Consider the following 16,439-nt stretch of genomic DNA (forward strand, 5'->3'; position numbering starts at 1 on the left):
TCTCAGAAAGCTTCTTTCCAGTTTTGAACGGAAGATATTTCCTTTTTCACCATGGCCCTCTATGGGCTTCCAAATATCCATTTGCCAACTCCACAAGAACAGCCTTAGCGAAAGGCTTCTTGAAGGGAAAGATGTAACTCTGTGAGATGAATTAACAGAACACAGAGCAGTTTCTCAGAAAGCTTCTTTCCAGTTTTGAACGGAAGATATTTCCTTTTTCACCATAGCCCTCTATGGGCTTCCAAATATCCCTTTGCCAATTCCACAAGAACAGCCTTAGAGAAGGCTTCTTGAAGGGAAAGATGTAACTCTGTGAGATGAATTAACAGAACACAGAGCAGTTTCTCAGAAAGCTTCTTTCCAGTTTTGAACGGAAGATATTTCCTTTTTCACCATGGCCCTCTATGGGCTTCCAAATATCCCTTTGCCAACTCCACAAGAACAGCCTTAGCGAAAGGCTTCTTGAAGGGAAAGATGTAACTCTGTGAGATGAATTAACAGAACACAGAGCAGTTTCTCAGAAAGCTTCTTTCCAGTTTTGAACGGAAGATATTTCCTTTTTCACCATAGCCCTCTATGGGCTTCCAAATATCCCTTTGACAATTCCACAAGAACAGCCTTAGCGAAAGGCTTCTTGAAGGGAAAGATGTAACTCTGTGAGATGAATTAACAGAAGACAGAGCAGTTTCTCAGAATGCTTCTTTCCAGTTTTGAACGGAAGATATTTCCTTTTTCACCATGGCCCTCTATGGGCTTCCAAATATCCCTTTGCCAACTCCACAAGAACAGCCTTAGCGAAAGGCTTCTTGAAGGGAAAGATGTAACTTTGTGAGATGAATTAACAGAACACAGAGCATTTTCTCAGAAAGCTTCTTTCCAGTTTTGAACGGAAGATATTTCCTTTTTCACCATAGCCCTCTATGGGCTTCCAAATATCCCTTTGCCAATTCCACGAGAACAGCCTTAGCGAAAGGCTTCTTGAAGGGAAAGATGTAACTCTGTGAGATGAATTAACAGAACACAGAGCAGTTTCTCAGAATGCTTCTTTCCAGTTTTGAACGGAAGATATTTCCTTTTTCACCATAGCCCTCTATGGGCTTCCAAATATCCCTTTGCCAATTCCACAAGAACAGCCTTAGCGAAAGGCTTCTGGAAGGGAAAGATGTAACTCTGTGAGATGAATTAACAGAACACAGAGCAGTTTCTCAGAAAGCTTCTTTCCAGTTTTGAACGGAAGATATTTCCTTTTTCACCATAGCCCTCTATGGGCTTCCAAATATCCCTTGGCCAACTCCACAAGAACAGCCTTAGCGAAAGGCTTCTTGAAGGGAAAGATGTAACTCTGTGAGATGAATTAACAGAACACAGAGCAGTTTCTCAGAAAGCTTCTTTCCAGTTTTGAACGGAAGATATTTCCTTTTTCACCATAGCCCTCTATGGGCTTCCAAATATCCCTTTGACAATTCCACGAGAACAGCCTTAGCGAAAGGCTTCTTGAAGGGAAAGATGTAACTCTGTGAGATGAATTAACAGAACACAGAGCAGTTTCTCAGAATGCTTCTTTCCAGTTTTGAACGGAAGATATTTCCTTTTTCACCATAGCCCTCTATGGGCTTCCAAATATCCCTTTGCCAATTCCACAAGAACAGCCTTAGCGAAAGGCTTCTTGAAGGGAAAGATGTAACTCTGTGAGACGAAGTAACAGAACACAGAGCAGTTTCTCAGAAAGCTTCTTTCCAGTTTTGAACGGAAGATATTTCCTTTTTCACCATAGCCCTCTATGGGCTTGCAAATATCCCTTGGCCAATTCCACAAGAACAGCCTTAGCGAAAGGCTTCTTGAAGGGAAAGATGTAACTCTGTGAGACGAAGTAACAGAACGCAGAGCAGTTTCTCAGAAAGCTTCTTTCCAGTTTTGAACGGAAGATATTTCCTTTTTCACCATAGCCCTCTATGGGCTTCCAAATATCCCTTTGCCAATTCCACAAGAACAGCCTTAGCGAAAGGCTTCTTGAAGGGAAAGATGTAACTCTGTGAGATGAATTAACAGAACACAGAGCAGTTTCTCAGAAAGCTTCTTTCCAGTTTTGAACGGAAGATATTTCCTTTTTCACCATAGCCCTCTATGGGCTTCCAAATATCCCTTTGCCAATTCCACAAGAACAGCCTTAGCGAAAGGCTTCTTGAAGGGAAAGATGTAACTCTGTGAGATGAATTAACAGAACACAGAGCAGTTTCTCAGAAAGCTTCTTTCCAGTTTTGAACGGAAGATATTTCCTTTTTCACCATAGCCCTCTATGGGCTTCCAAATATCCCTTGGCCAATTCCACAAGAACAGCCTTAGCGAAAGGCTTCTTGAAGGGAAAGATGTAACTCTGTGAGATGAATTAACAGAACACAGAGCGGTTTCTCAGAAAGCTTCTTTCCAGTTTTGAACGGAAGATATTTCCTTTTTCACCATAGCCCTCTATGGGCTTCCAAATATCCCTTTGCCAATTCCACAAGAACAGCCTTAGCGAAAGGCTTCTTGAAGGGAAAGATGTAACTCTGTGAGATGAATTAACAGAACACAGAGCAGTTTCTCAGAAAGCTTCTTTCCAGTTTTGAACGGAAGATATTTCCTTTTTCACCATAGCCCTCTATGGGCTTCCAAATATCCCTTTGCCAATTCCACAAGAACAGCCTTAGAGAAGGCTTCTTGAAGGGAAAGATGTAACTCTGTGAGATGAATTAGCAGAACACAGAGCAGTTTCTCAGAAAGCTTCTTTCCAGTTTTGAGCGGAAGATATTTCCTTTTTCACCATGGCCCTCTATGGGCTTCCAAATATCCCTTTGCCAACTCCACAAGAACAGCCTTAGCGAAAGGCTTCTTGAAGGGAAAGATGTAACTCTGTGAGATGAATTAACAGAACACAGAGCAGTTTCTCAGAAAGCTTCTTTCCAGTTTTGAACGGAAGATATTTCCTTTTTCACCATAGCCCTCTATGGGCTTCCAAATATCCCTTTGCCAATTCCACGAGAACAGCCCTAGCGAAAGGCTTCTTGAAGGGAAAGATGTAACTCTGTGAGATGAATTAACAGAACACAGAGCAGTTTCTAAGAATGCTTCTTTCCAGTTTTGAACGGAAGATATTTCCTTTTTCACCATAGCCCTCTATGGGCTTCCAAATATCCCTTTGCCAATTCCACAAGAACAGCCTTAGCGAAAGGCTTCTGGAAGGGAAAGATGTAACTCTGTGAGATGAATTAACAGAACACAGAGCCGTTTCTCAGAAAGCTTCTTTCCAGTTTTGAACGGAAGATATTTCCTTTTTCACCATAGCCCTCTATGGGCTTCCAAATATCCCTTTGCCAATTCCACAAGAACAGCCTTAGCGAAAGGCTTCTTGAAGGGAAAGATGTAACTCTGTGAGACGAAGTAACAGAACACAGAGCAGTTTCTCAGAAAGCTTCTTTCCAGTTTTGAACGGAAGATATTTCCTTTTTCACCATAGCCCTCTATGGGCTTAAAAATATCCCTTTGCCAATTCCACAAGAACAGCCTTAGCGAAAGGCTTCTTGAAGGGAAAGATGTAACTCTGTGAGATGAATTAACAGAACACAGAGCAGTTTCTCAGAAAGCTTCTTTCCAGTTTTGAACGGAAGATATTTCCTTTTTCACCATAGCCCTCTATGGGCTTCCAAATATCCCGTTGCCAAATCCACAAGAACAGCCTTAGCGAAAGGCTTCTTGAAGGGAAAGATGTAACTCTGTGAGATGAATTAACAGAACACAGAGCAGTTTCTCAGAAAGCTTCTTTCCAGTTTTCAACGGAAGATATTTCCTTTTTCACCATAGCCCTCTATGGGCTTCCAAATATCCCTTTGCCAATTCCACAAGAACAGCCTTAGAGAAGGCTTCTTGAAGGGAAAGATGTAACTCTGTGAGATGAATTAACAGAACACAGAGCAGTTTCTCAGAAAGCTTCTTTCCAGTTTTGAACGGAAGATATTTCCTTTTTCACCATGGCCCTCTATGGGCTTCCAAATATCCCTTTGCCAACTCCACAAGAACAGCCTTAGCGAAAGGCTTCTTGAAGGGAAAGATGTAACTCTGTGAGATGAATTAACAGAACACAGAGCAGTTTCTCAGAAAGCTTCTTTCCAGTTTTCAACGGAAGATATTTCCTTTTTCACCATAGCCCTCTATGGGCTTCCAAATATCCCTTTGCCAATTCCACAAGAACAGCCTTAGAGAAGGCTTCTTGAAGGGAAAGATGTAACTCTGTGAGATGAATTAACAGAACACAGAGCAGTTTCTCAGAAAGCTTCTTTCCAGTTTTGAACGGAAGATATTTCCTTTTTCACCATGGCCCTCTATGGGCTTCCAAATATCCCTTTGCCAACTCCACAAGAACAGCCTTAGCGAAAGGCTTCTTGAAGTGAAAGATGTAACTCTGTGAGATGAATTAACAGAACACAGAGCAGTTTCTCAGAAAGCTTCTTTCCAGTTTTGAACGGAAGATATTTCCTTTTTCACCATAGCCCTCTATGGGCTTCCAAATATCCCTTTGACAATTCCACAAGAACAGCCTTAGCGAAAGGCTTCTTGAAGGGAAAGATGTAACTCTGTGAGATGAATTAACAGAAGACAGAGCAGTTTCTCAGAATGCTTCTTTCCAGTTTTGAACGGAAGATATTTCCTTTTTCACCATAGCCCTCTATGGGCTTCCAAATATTCCTTTGCCAATTCCACAAGAACAGCCTTAGCGAAAGGCTTCTTGAAGGGAAAGATGTAACTCTGTGAGATGAATTAACAGAACACAGAGCAGTTTCTCAGAAAGCTTCTTTCCAGTTTTGAACGGAAGATATTTCCTTTTTCACCATAGCCCTCTATGGGCTTCCAAATATCCCTTTGCCAATTCCACAAGAACAGCCTTAGCGAAAGGCTTCTTGAAGGGAAAGATGTAACTCTGTGAGATGAATTAACAGAACACAGAGCAGTTTCTCAGAAAGCTTCTTTCCAGTTTTGAACGGAAGATATTTCCTTTTTCACCATAGCCCTCTATGGGCTTCCAAATACCGCTTTGCCAGTTCCACAAGAACAGCCTTAGCGAAAGGCTTCTTGAAGGGAAAGATGTAACTCTGTGAGATGAATTAACAGAACACAGAGCAGTTTCTCAGAAAGCTTCTTTCCAGTTTTGAACGGAAGATATTTCCTTTTTCACCAGAGCCCTCTATGGGCTTCCAAATATCCCTTGGCCAATTCCACAAGAAGAGCCTTAGCGAAAGGGTTCTTGAAGGGAAAGATGTAACTCTGTGAGACGAATTAACAGAACACAGAGCAGTTTCTCAGAAAGCTTCTTTCCAGTTTTGAACGGAAGATATTTCCTTGTTCACCATAGCCCTCTATGGGCTTCCAAATATCCCTTTGCCAATTCCACAAGAACAGCCTTAGCGAAACGCTTCTGGAAGGGAAAGATGTAACTCTGTGAGATGAATTAACAGAACACAGAGCAGTTTCTCAGAAAGCTTCTTTCCAGTTTTGAACGGAAGATATTTCCTTTTTCACCATAGCCCTCTATGGGCTTCCAAATACCGCTTTGCCAGTTCCAAAAGAACAGCCTTAGCGAAAGGCTTCTGGAAGGGAAAGATGTAACTCTGTGAGATGAATTAACAGAACACAGAGCAGTTTCTCAGAAAGCTTCTTTCCAGTTTTGAACGGAAGATATTTCCTTTTTCACCATAGCCCTCTATGGGCTTCCAAATATCCCTTTGCCAATTCCACAAGAACAGCCTTAGCGAAAGGCTTCTTGAAGGGAAAGATGTAACTCTGTGAGATGAATTAACAGAACACAGAGCAGTTTCTCAGAAAGCTTCTTTCCAGTTTTGAACGGAAGATATTTCCTTTTTCTCCATAGCCCTCTATGGGCTTCCAAATATCCCTTTGCCAATTCCACAAGAACAGCCTTAGCGAAAGGCTTCTTGAAGGGAAAGATGTAACTCTGTGAGATGAATTAACAGAACACAGAGCAGTTTCTCAGAAAGCTTCTTTCCAGTTTTGAACGGAAGATATTTCCTTTTTCACCATGGCCCTCTATGGGCTTCCAAATATCCCTTTGCCAACTCCACAAGAACAGCCTTAGCGAAAGGCTTCTTGAAGGGAAAGATGTAACTCTGTGAGATGAATTAACAGAACACAGAGCAGTTTCTCAGAAAGCTTCTTTCCAGTTTTGAACGGAAGATATTTCCTTTTTCACCATAGCCCTCTATGGGCTTCCAAATATCCCTTTGCCAATTCCAAAGAACAGCCTTAGCGAAAGGCTTCTTGAAGGGAAAGATGTAACTCTGTGAGATGAATTAACAGAACACAGAGCAGTTTCTCAGAAAGCTTCTTTCCAGTTTTGAACGGAAGATATTTCCTTTTTCACCATAGCCCTCTATGGGCTTCCAAATACCGCTTTGCCAGTTCCACAAGAACAGCCTTAGCGAAAGGCTTCTTGAAGGGAAAGATGTAACTCTGTGAGATGAATTAACAGAACACAGAGCAGTTTCTCAGAAAGCTTCTTTCCAGTTTTGAACGGAAGATATTTCCTTTTTCACCAGAGCCCTCTATGGGCTTCCAAATATCCCTTGGCCAATTCCACAAGAAGAGCCTTAGCGAAAGGGTTCTTGAAGGGAAAGATGTAACTCTGTGAGACGAATTAACAGAACACAGAGCAGTTTCTCAGAAAGCTTCTTTCCAGTTTTGAACGGAAGATATTTCCTTTTTCACCATAGCCCTCTATGGGCTTCCAAATATCCCTTTGCCAATTCCACAAGAACAGACTTAGCGAAAGGCTTCTTGAAGGGAAAGATGTAACTCTGTGAGATGAATTAACAGAACACAGAGCAGTTTCTCAGAAAGCTTCTTTCCAGTTTTGAACGGAAGATATTTCCTTTTTCACCATAGCCCTCTAGGGCTTCCAAATACCGCTTTGCCAGTTCCACAAGAACAGCCTTAGCGAAAGGCTTCTTGAAGGGAAAAATGTAACTCTGTGAGATGAATTAACAGAACACAGAGCAGTTTCTCAGAAAGCTTCTTTCCAGTTTTGAACGGAAGATATTTCATTTTTCACCAGAGCCCTCTATGGGCTTCCAAATATCCCTAGGCCATTTCCACAAGAAGAGCCTTAGCGAAAGGGTTCTTGAAGGGAAAGATGTAACTCTTTGAGACGAATTAACAGAACACAGAGCAGTTTCTCAGAAAGCTTCTTTCCAGTTTTGAACGGAAGATATTTCCTTGTTCACCATAGCCCTCTATGGGCTTCCAAATATCCCTTTGCCAATTCCACAAGAACAGCCTTAGCGAAAGGCTTCTTGAAGGGAAAGATGTAACTCTGTGAGATGAATTAACAGAACACAGAGCAGTTTCTCAGAAAGCTTCTTTCCAGTTTTGAACGGAAGATATTTCCTTTTTCACCATGGCCCTCTATGGGCTTCCAAATATCCCTTTGCCAACTCCACAAGAACAGCCTTAGCGAAAGGCTTCTTGAAGGGAAAGATGTAACTCTGTGAGATGAATTAACAGAACACAGAGCAGTTTCTCAGAAAGCTTCTTTCCAGTTTTGAACGGAAGATATTTCCTTTTTCACCATAGCCCTCTATGGGCTTCCAAATATCCCTTTGCCAATTCCAAAGAACAGCCTTAGCGAAAGGCTTCTTGAAGGGAAAGATGTAACTCTGTGAGATGAATTAACAGAACACAGAGCAGTTTCTCAGAAAGCTTCTTTCCAGTTTTGAACGGAAGATATTTCCTTTTTCACCATAGCCCTCTATGGGCTTCCAAATACCGCTTTGCCAGTTCCACAAGAACAGCCTTAGCGAAAGGCTTCTTGAAGGGAAAGATGTAACTCTGTGAGATGAATTAACAGAACACAGAGCAGTTTCTCAGAAAGCTTCTTTCCAGTTTTGAACGGAAGATATTTCCTTTTTCACCAGAGCCCTCTATGGGCTTCCAAATATCCCTTGGCCAATTCCACAAGAAGAGCCTTAGCGAAAGGGTTCTTGAAGGGAAAGATGTAACTCTGTGAGACGAATTAACAGAACACAGAGCAGTTTCTCAGAAAGCTTCTTTCCAGTTTTGAACGGAAGATATTTCCTTTTTCACCATAGCCCTCTAGGGGTTCCAAATATCCCTTTGCCAATTCCACAAGAACAGCCTTAGCGAAAGGCTTCTTGAAGGGAAAGATGTAACTCTGTGAGATGAATTAACAGAACACAGAGCAGTTTCTCAGAAAGCTTCTTTCCAGTTTTGAACGGAAGATATTTCCTTTTTCACCATAGCCCTCTATGGGCTTCCAAATACCGCTTTGCCAGTTCCACAAGAACAGCCTTAGCGAAAGGCTTCTTGAAGGGAAAAATGTAACTCTGTGAGATGAATTAACAGAACACAGAGCAGTTTCTCAGAAAGCTTCTTTCCAGTTTTGAACGGAAGATATTTCATTTTTCACCAGAGCCCTCTATGGGCTTCCAAATATCCCTAGGCCATTTCCACAAGAAGAGCCTTAGCGAAAGGGTTCTTGAAGGGAAAGATGTAACTCTTTGAGACGAATTAACAGAACACAGAGCAGTTTCTCAGAAAGCTTCTTTCCAGTTTTGAACGGAAGATATTTCCTTGTTCACCATAGCCCTCTATGGGCTTCCAAATATCCCTTTGCCAATTCCACAAGAACAGCCTTAGCGAAAGGCTTCTTGAAGGGAAAGATGTAACTCTGTGAGATGAATTAACAGAACACAGAGCAGTTTCTCAGAAAGCTTCTTTCCAGTTTTGAACGGAAGATATTTCCTTTTTCACCATAGCCCTCTATGGGCTTCCAAATATCCCTTTGCCAATTCCACAAGAACAGCTTTAGCGAAAGGCTTCTGGAAGGGAAAGATGTAACTCTGTGAGATGAATTAACAGAACACAGAGCAGTTTCTCAGAAAGCTTCTTTCCAGTTTTGAACGGAAGATATTTCCTTTTTCACCATAGCCCTCTATGGGCTTCCAAATATCCCTTGGCCAATTCCACAAGAACAGCCTTGGCGAAAGGCTTCTGGAAGGGAAAGATGTAACTCTGTGAGATGAATTAACAGAACACAGAGCAGTTTCTCAGAAAGCTTCTTTCCAGTTTTGAACGGAAGATATTTCCTTTTTCACCATAGCCCTCTAGGGGCTTCCAAATATCCCTTTGCCAATTCCACAAGAACAGCCTTAGCGAAAGGCTTCTTGAAGGGAAAGATGTAACTCTGTGAGACGAAGTAACAGAACACAGAGCAGTTTCTCAGAAAGCTTCTTTCCAGTTTTGAACGGAAGATATTTCCTTTTTCACCATAGCCCTCTATGGGCTTCCAAATATCCCTTTGCCAATTCCACAAGAACAGCCTTAGCGAAAGGCTTCTTGAAGGGAAAGGTGTAACTCTGTGAGATGAATTAACAGAACACAGAGCAGTTTCTCAGAAAGCTTCTTTCCAGTTTTGATCGGAAGATATTTCCTTTTTCACCATAGCCCTCTATGGGCTTCCAAATATCCCTTTGCCAATTCCAAAGAACAGCCTTAGCGAAAGGCTTCTTGAAGGGAAAGATGTAACTCTGTGAGATGAATTAACAGAACACAGAGCAGTTTCTCAGAAAGCTTCTTTCCATTTTTGAACGGAAGATATTTCCTTTTTCACCATAGCCCTCTATGGGCTTCCAAATACCGCTTTGCCAGTTCCACAAGAACAGCCTTAGCGAAAGGCTTCTTGAAGGGAAAGATGTAACTCTGTGAGATGAATTAACAGAACACAGAGCAGTTTCTCAGAAAGCTTCTTTCCAGTTTTGAACGGAAGATATTTCCTTTTTCAGCAGAGCCCTCTATGGGCTTCCAAATATCCCTTGGCCAATTCCACAAGAAGAGCCTTAGCGAAAGGGTTCTTGAAGGGAAAGATGTAACTCTGTGAGACGAATTAACAGAACACAGAGCAGTTTCTCAGAAAGCTTCTTTCCAGTTTTGAACGGAAGATATTTCCTTTTTCACCATAGCCCTCTATGGGCTTCCAAATATCCCTTTGCCAATTCCAAAGAACAGCCTTAGCGAAAGGCTTCTTGAAGGGAAAGATGTAACTCTGTGAGATGAATTAACAGAACACAGAGCAGTTTCTCAGAAAGCTTCTTTCCAGTTTTGAACGGAAGATATTTCCTTTTTCACCATAGCCCTCTATGGGCTTCCAAATACCGCTTTGCCAGTTCCACAAGAACAGCCTTAGCGAAAGGCTTCTTGAAGGGAAAGATGTAACTCTGTGAGATGAATTAACAGAACACAGAGCAGTTTCTCAGAAAGCTTCTTTCCAGTTTTGAACGGAAGATATTTCCTTTTTCACCAGAGCCCTCTATGGGCTTCCAAATATCCCTTGGCCAATTCCACAAGAAGAGCCTTAGCGAAAGGGTTCTTGAAGGGAAAGATGTAACTCTGTGAGACGAATTAACAGAACACAGAGCAGTTTCTCAGAAAGCTTCTTTCCAGTTTTGAACGGAAGATATTTCCTTGTTCACCATAGCCCTCTATGGGCTTCCAAATATCCCTTTGCCAATTCCACAAGAACAGCCTTAGCGAAAGGCTTCTTGAAGGGAAAGATGTAACTCTGTGAGATGAATTAACAGAACACAGAGCAGTTTCTCAGAAAGCTTCTTTCCAGTTTTGAACGGAAGATATTTCCTTTTTCACCATAGCCCTCTATGGGCTTCCAAATACCGCTTTGCCAGTTCCACAAGAACAGCCTTAGCGAAAGGCTTCTTGAAGGGAAAGATGTAACTCTGTGAGATGAATTAACAGAACACAGAGCAGTTTCTCAGAAAGCTTCTTTCCAGTTTTGAACGGAAGATATTTCATTTTTCACCAGAGCCCTCTATGGGCTTCCAAATATCCCTAGGCCATTTCCACAAGAAGAGCCTTAGCGAAAGGGTTCTTGAAGGGAAAGATGTAACTCTTTGAGACGAATTAACAGAACACAGAGCAGTTTCTCATAAAGCTTCTTTCCAGTTTTGAACGGAAGATATTTCCTTGTTCACCATAGCCCTCTATGGGCTTCCAAATATCCCTTTGCCAATTCCACAAGAACAGCCTTAGCGAAAGGCTTCTTGAAGGGAAAGATGTAACTCTGTGAGATGAATTAACAGAACACAGAGCAGTTTCTCAGAAAGCTTCTTTCCAGTTTTGAACGGAAGATATTTCCTTTTTCACCATAGCCCTCTATGGGCTTCCAAATATCCCTTTGCCAATTCCACAAGAACAGCTTTAGCGAAAGGCTTCTGGAAGGGAAAGATGTAACTCTGTGAGATGAATTAACAGAACACAGAGCAGTTTCTCAGAAAGCTTCTTTCCAGTTTTGAACGGAAGATATTTCCTTTTTCACCATAGCCCTCTATGGGCTTCCAAATATCCCTTGGCCAATTCCACAAGAACAGCCTTGGCGAAAGGCTTCTGGAAGGGAAAGATGTAACTCTGTGAGATGAATTAACAGAACACAGAGCAGTTTCTCAGAAAGCTTCTTTCCAGTTTTGAACGGAAGATATTTCCTTTTTCACCATAGCCCTCTATGGGCTTCCAAATATCCCTTTGCCAATTCCACAAGAACAGCCTTAGCGAAAGGCTTCTTGAAGGGAAAGATGTAACTCTGTGAGACGAAGTAACAGAACACAGAGCAGTTTCTCAGAAAGCTTCTTTCCAGTTTTGAACGGAAGATATTTCCTTTTTCACCATAGCCCTCTATGGGCTTCCAAATATCCCTTTGCCAATTCCACAAGAACAGCCTTAGCGAAAGGCTTCTTGAAGGGAAAGGTGTAACTCTGTGAGATGAATTAACAGAACACAGAGCAGTTTCTCAGAAAGCTTCTTTCCAGTTTTGATCGGAAGATATTTCCTTGTTCACCATAGCCCTCTATGGGCTTCCAAATATCCCTTTGCCAATTCCAAAGAACAGCCTTAGCGAAAGGCTTCTTGAAGGGAAAGATGTAACTCTGTGAGATGAATTAACAGAACACAGAGCAGTTTCTCAGAAAGCTTCTTTCCAGTTTTGAACGGAAGATATTTCCTTTTTCACCATAGCCCTCTATGGGCTTCCAAATACCGCTTTGCCAGTTCCACAAGAACAGCCTTAGCGAAAGGCTTCTTGAAGGGAAAGATGTAACTCTGTGAGATGAATTAACAGAACACAGAGCAGTTTCTCAGAAAGCTTCTTTCCAGTTTTCAACGGAAGATATTTCCTTTTTCAGCAGAGCCCTCTATGGGCTTCCAAATATCCCTTGGCCAATTCCACAAGAAGAGCCTTAGCGAAAGGGTTCTTGAAGGGAAAGATGTAACTCTGTGAGACGAATTAACAGAACACAGAGCAGTTTCTCAGAAAGCTTCTTTCCAGTTTTGAACGGAAGATATTTCCTTGTTCACCATAGCCCTCTAGGGGCTTCCAAATATCCCTTTGCCAATTCCACAAGAACAGCCTTAGCGAAAGGCTTCTTGAAGGGAAAGATGTAACTCTGTGAGATGAATTAACAGAACACAGAGCAGTTTCTCAGAAAGCTTCTTTCCAGTTTTGAACGGAAGATATTTCCTTTTTCACCATAGCCCTCTATGGGCTTCCAAATACCGCTTTGCCAGTTCCACAAGAACAGCCTTAGCGAAAGGCTTCTTGAAGGGAAAGATGTAACTCTGTGAGATGAATTAACAGAACACAGAGCAGTTTCTCAGAAAGCTTCTTTCCAGTTTTGAACGGAAGATATTTCATTTTTCACCAGAGCCCTCTATGGGCTTCCAAATATCCCTAGGCCATTTCCACAAGAAGAGCCTTAGCGAAAGGGTTCTTGAAGGGAAAGATGTAACTCTGTGAGACGAATTAACAGAACACAGAGCAGTTTCTCAGAAAGCTTCTTTCCAGTTTTGAACGGAAGATATTTCCTTGTTCACCATAGCCCTCTATGGGCTTCCAAATATCCCTTTGCCAATTCCACAAGAACAGCCTTAGCGAAAGGCTTCTTGAAGGGAAAGATGTAACTCTGTGAGATGAATTAACAGAACACAGAGCAGTTTCTCAGAAAGCTTCTTTCCAGTTTTGAACGGAATATATTTCCTTTTTCACCATAGCCCTCTATGGGCTTCCAAATATCCCTTTGCCAATTCCACAAGAACAGCTTTAGCGAAAGGCTTCTGGAAGGGAAAGATGTAACTCTGTGAGATGAATTAACAGAACACAGAGCAGTTTCTCAGAAAGCTTCTTTCCAGTTTTGAACGGAAGATATTTCCTTTTTCACCATAGCCCTCTATGGGCTTCCAAATATCCCTTGGCCAATTCCACAAGAACAGCCTTGGCGAAAGGCTTCTGGAAGGGAAAGATGTAACTCTGTGAGATGAATTAACAGAACACAGAGCAGTTTCTCAGAAAGCTTCTTTCCAGTTTGGAACGGAAGATATTTCCTTTTTCACCATAGCCCTCTATGGGCTTCCAAATATCCCTTTGCCAATTCCACAAGAACAGCCTTAGCGAAAGGCTTCTTGAAGGGAAAGATGTAACTCTGTGAGACGAAGTAACAGAACACAGAGAGGTTTCTCAGAAAGCTTCTTTCCAGTTTTGAACGGAAGATATTTCCTTTTTCACCATAGCCCTCTATGGGCTTCCAAATATCCCTTTGCCAATTCCACAAGAACAGCCTTAGCGAAAGGCTTCTTGAAGGGAAAGGTGTAACTCTGTGAGATGAATTAACAGAACACAGAGCAGTTTCTCAGAAAGCTTCTTTCCAGTTTTGAACGGAAGATATTTCCTTTTTCACCATAGCCCTCTATGGGCTTCCAAATATCCCTTTGCCAATTGCACAAGAACAGCCTTAGCGAAAGGCTTCTTGAAGGGAAAGATGTAACTCTGTGAGACGAAGTAACAGAACACAGAGCAGTTTCTCAGAAAGCTTCTTTCCAGTTTTGAACGGAAGATATTTCCTTTTTCACCATAGCCCTTTATGGGCTTCCAAATATCCCTAGGCCAATTCCACAAGAAGAGCCTTAGCGAAAGGGTTCTTGAAGGGAAAGATGTAACTCTGTGAGATGAATTAACAGAACACAGAGCGGTTTCTCAGAAAGCTTCTTTCCAGTTTTGAACTGAAGTTATATCCTTTTTCACCATAGACCTCTATGGGCTTCCAAATATCCCTTTGCCAATTCCACAAGAACAGCCTTAGCGAAAGGCTTCTTGAAGGGAAAGATGTAACTCTGTGAGATGAATTAACAGAACACAGAGCAGTTTTAAAGAAAGCTTCTTTCCAGTTTTGAAGGGAAGATATTTCCTTTTTCACCATTGCCCTCCATGGGCTTCCAAATATCCCTTTGCCAATTCCACAAGAACAGCCTTAGCGAAAGGCTTCTTGAAGGGAAAGATGTAATTCTGTGAGATGAATTAACAGAACACAGAGCAGTTTCTCAGAAAGCTTCTTTCCAGTTTTGAACGGAAGATATTACCTTTTTCACCATAGCCCTCTATGGGCTTCCAAATATCCCTTGGCCAATTCCACAAGAAGAGCCTTAGCGAAAGGCTTCTTGAAGGGAAAGATGTAACTCTGTGAGATGAATTAACAGAACACAGAGCAGTTTCTCAGAAAGATTCTTTCCAGTTTTGAACGGAAGATATTTCCTTTTTCACCATAGCCCTCTATGGGCTTCCAAATATCCCTTTGCCAATTCCACAAGAATAGCCTTAGAGAAGGCTTCTTGAAGGGAAAGATGTAACTCTGTGAGATGAATTAACAGAACACAGAGCAGTTTCTCAGAAAGCTTCTTTCCAGTTTTGAACGGAAGATATTTCCTTTTTTACCATAGCCCTCTATGGGCTTCCAAATATCCCTTTGCCAATTCCACAAGAACAGCCTTAGCGAAAGGCTTCTTGAAGGGAAAGATGTAACTCTGTGAGATGAATTAACAGAACACAGAGCAGTTTCTCAGAAAGCTTCCTTCCAGTTTGGAACGGAAGATATTTCCTTTTTCACCATAGCCCTCTATGGGCTTCCAAATATCCCTTTGCCAATTCCACAAGAACAGCCTTAGCGAAAGACTTCTAGAAGGGAAAGATGTAACTCTGTGAGACGAAGTAACAGAACACAGAGCAGTTTCTCAGAAAGCTTCTTTCCAGTTTTGAACGGAAGATATTTCTTTTTTCACCATAGCCCTCTATGGGCTTCCAAATATCCCTTTGCAAATTCCACAAGAACAGCCTTAGCGAAAGGCTTCTTGAAGTGAAAGATGTAACTCTGTGAGATGAATTAACAGAACACAGAGCAGTTTCTCAGAAAGCTTCTTTCCAGTTTTGAACGGAAGATATTTCCTTTTTCACCATAGCCCTCTATGGGCTTCCAAATATCCCTTGGCCAATTCCACAAGAACAGCCTTAGCGAAAGGCTTCTTGAAGGGAAAGATGTAACTCTGTGAGATGAATTAACAGAACACAGAGCAGTTTCTCAGAAAGCTTCTTTCCAGTTTTGAACGGAAGATATTTCCTTTTTCACCATAGCCCTCTATGGGCTTCCAAATATCCCTTGGCCAATTGCACAAGAAGAGCCTTAGCGAAAGGCTTCTTGAAGGGAAAGATGTAACTCTTTGAGATGAATTAACAGAACACAGAGCAGTTTCTCAGAAAGCTTCTTTCCAGTTTTGAACGGAAGATATCTCCTTTTTCACCATAGCCCTCTATGGGCTTCCAAATATCCCTTTCCCAATTCCACAAGAACAGCCTTAGCGAAAGGCTTCTTGAAGGGAAAGATGTAACTCTGTGAGACGAATTAACGGAACACAGAGCAGTTTCTCAGAAAGCTTCTTTCCAGTTTTGAACGGAAGATATTTCCTTTTTCACCATAGCCCTCTATGGGCTTCCAAATATCCCTTTGCCTATTCCACAAGAACAGCCTTAGCGAAAGGCTTCTTGAAGGGAAAGATGTAACCCTGTGAGACGAAGTAACAGAACACAGAGCAGTTTCTCAGAAAGCTTCTTTCCAGTTTTGAACGGAAGATATTTCCTTTTTCACCATAGCCCTCTATGGGCTTCCAAATATCCCTTTGCCAATTCCACAGGAACAGCCTTAGCGACAGGCTTCTTGAAGGGAAAGATGTAACTCTGTGAGATGAATTAACAGAACACAGAGCAGTTTCTCAGAAAGCTTCTTTCCAGTTTTGAACGGAAGATATTTCCTTTTTCACCATAGCCCTCTATGGGCTTCCAAATATCCCTTTGCCAATTCCACAAGAACAGCCTTAGCGAAAGGCTTCTGGAAGGGAAAGATGTAACTCTGTGAGATGAATTAACAGAACACAGAGCAGTTTCTCAGAAAGCTTCTTTCCAGTTTTGAACGGAAGATATTTCCTTTTTCACCATAGCCCTCTATGGGCTTCCAAATATCCCTTGGCCAATTCCACAAGAACAGCCTTAGCGA

The sequence above is a fragment of the Chlorocebus sabaeus genome, chromosome 3 (assembly GCF_047675955.1).
Source record: "Chlorocebus sabaeus isolate Y175 chromosome 3, mChlSab1.0.hap1, whole genome shotgun sequence".
Taxonomy (NCBI): Eukaryota; Metazoa; Chordata; class Mammalia; order Primates; family Cercopithecidae; genus Chlorocebus; species Chlorocebus sabaeus.